The sequence below is a fragment of the Anarrhichthys ocellatus genome, unplaced genomic scaffold, assembly GCF_004355925.1.
Source record: "Anarrhichthys ocellatus isolate YVR2014 unplaced genomic scaffold, GSC_Weel_1.0 scaffold116, whole genome shotgun sequence".
Lineage (NCBI taxonomy): Eukaryota > Metazoa > Chordata > Actinopteri > Perciformes > Anarhichadidae > Anarrhichthys > Anarrhichthys ocellatus.
In genome coordinates, this window is record NW_022280146.1 from 375143 (window position 1) to 378181 (window position 3039).

Genomic DNA, 3039 nt, shown 5'->3' on the forward strand with positions numbered 1-3039 from the left:
CCCCCCCCCCCCCCCCCCCCCTTCATTCGGTGAAAGTGGCTGTAGTTTGAAGAGGAGACGTGCAGGGTGGATTTGTTTTCTTGGCATGTGGTGACAGACGGAGCGAGAGGCTGTGGCGTCTCTCTGTCCTGTCCACCTGTGTGTGCAGCTGAACACCGGCCGTCCCGTGCAGTGTTCCTCTTTCACATGTTTCAGTTAGCCTCTTTTCAGCTTTTGATTTTTATACATTCTCATGTTCCTTTGTAGTTATGTGAATGTTTTCGGTTTTTGTTGTTGTTCATGTATCCATTGTCTTTTTTTGGGGAGTGGGGTGGAGTGAGTGAAGAGGACCCCTATCGTTCCTCTAAGCTTTGAATGAATTCTAGACTTTTTTTGGACTTGATTTTTCGTAACTCATTCCCTCGTCCACCGTATTCTATGGAAAGAAGTATTATTCGGTGATGTCAGGCACGTTTTATATGGACAATACTGACAATTCAGAGCCTTTTATGTATTCTTTGAATCATTTTAAAATGCAAACGTGATGCTTTGGAGCCATTTCTGGTTCCAGAGCCAAATGAAATTTATCATTTTCTTCCACCAGGATTCTGAGAGCAGCTAAGATGCATGTGGGGAGAACATTGTGTCTCTCCATCTCGTAGAGTATGCATCATTCATCACACAGGCTTCTGAGGTTTAAGGGAAAATTCAGCTAAATTACAAAGAACATACAATAGTTTCTCACTTATCAAGCAGTTGAGCTTTTGGTTTTATTTGTCCAGGTTTTAATATTCCTGCAACCCTTGTTTAGGGGTGGACCTCAAAATCTAAGCAGATAAAACCACGACTGTCGAACAGCCAGACAGGTAAGTGAGAAAATGTGTGTTTTTGACATCTTGTAAAACGCACCCTTAAAACCACATAATCTCAGGGATATGTACTTTTATGCAACAGAAGTGTGAGTGATGTGATGTATCGTTAAAAGAAAACGAAAAAACACCTAAAATCCTTTTCCACTGCGGAGGAACGGCTACAACTGAGTTTCATAGAAGAGTTCTCTCAAATAATGATCAGAGCAAAGGAGCATTTAGCACCAATGTTTAGCAATCCACCTATTTCTACAAGCTGTGTGGTGATACTCTGTAGCAGACGTAGAGGAGAGAGGTTCAGGGTGGCCAACAACAAAGTCACTCCAGGAATGCAGTGAACATCAGACGGCTGAGATCTGACAGTGGAAGAGGATCTGAAGTTTTTCTTTTTCTTTTAATGTAGCAGCAAATGATGATCAATACGGGCCTCTGCTCATCAACATATACTACATCCTTACTGCCACTGCGACTTCCTGTCGTATTTTGATACAGATGCTGAAGAAAGTGTGTTTTATTTTCTGTATTTCTTTTTGCAGACAAGGGATATGTTCTACATTTGCAACTTCTGTACTGAAACTACCTTTTTATTTGTCATCATGTTGCTTTCTTTCAATAGATGATTCTTTTGACTTATTTATTGGTTTCATTGCACCAATGTTCTGTTATTTTGTGTCTCTTATTTCACTCAGTGACCTCAGATTTATATACACTTTACCTGTTTTTTTAAATGGAGTAAACGCGTTGCCTCATAATCCTCTCTACCTCAGACTCACCAGCTGTGAGCAGCTTGTATTTTCTGACATCTGGCGGTAAAGTATGTTACACACTGAACAACCTTCCAAGGATCCTCTACCTCTTTTTGTTTTGCTTCATTTCATGTTAAACTAGTCATCTTTTACTTCACTTCTGCCCTGTTATCATGAATCCAATACCAACTGAAAGAATGTCAATGACAGAGCACTGATTACATTCACACGATGCATTCTTGCTGCAGTTAACCAGTGCTTTATTTTCCTGTGTTGACCTTTTTGAAGTACGTCTTGTTGTCTTGTGACTGGCTGTTTGCCGTGTACACTATATTCACCACATCATAATACGACACTGTTTTTATCCATCGTGCTCCCTGATTGTTGTTTATCGCTTGAAGGCAACAGAGGAACTCATATCGGACTCAGTCGATGCATCTCGTGATCGATTATCAACCAGAGAATGTAATTGTGGTCAAAGTGACATCTCCTTGTGTTTACATGCTTTTTACTCGTGTGACAGACTACTGCCGTGTTATCACTGGGGTTGGACTCGGATGGCATTTGAATAGAAGCTGCCAGCCTTACTTGCTGATATGGAACGGCATGACGCCCAACAACAGGGGACATCTTAAAACAGCTCTGCCTTTGAGCTAACTCCCCCGAGTCTTATTTGCATACTTGCAAAAACAAGATCCAGGTTGTATAAAAGCATCATTTTAAAAGTTTAGCAGGCCAGCTGCATTCTGGGAGGAACCATCATCCATCTCTCCAATAAAAGGCCAGTGCAGGCAAACCAACATGCGTGTCGAGCCCCGTAACACTGTTAGTACCCTGGAAGATGAGAACTGGAGCCCACAGTTATGGAAGGAGCTTGTAATGCAGAGCAGTTGCTGCTTATAATCAAACACTCTTACTATAACCATGTGCTGCACATCCTGCTACAGCGGTCCTGTCTGTAGAGGCTTGAGCTTTACATTGGCTGATGCATTGATGGAACAAGATGAGAAAAGGTAAAAGAGTAGAAAAATCTTGACACATCTCAGGGAAGAAATAGATTTGCTCACTGCCGTCAGCCGTGAACAGACACTTGAAATGTTTCTCTTCAGAAGTCTTGTCTGCTCTGTTTTAACTACCTGTGAAGAATGTGATCATTGCGTTTTAAAAGCATGTTTAGAATGTTAGGACTTGAAACCAAATAAATGTGAACGTTATGCAAGTGTACACGCACCGTCCTCCATTTTTTTACACTCAGAGATTTGGTGCTCATAGAAGCTGATGTGATGAGTGTATTCAGCCAGTGATGCTGAGCTCAGTGGTGGATAACCAGGCGCAGGGTGTCAAGCTTCAAGCTGAGTGGAGCAGACTTTAGACGTGCTCGTCCCTGACCTGTTTCTCAGGGCACTCCAATGAGGAAGATGCATTCAAGATCATTAAAATGGACA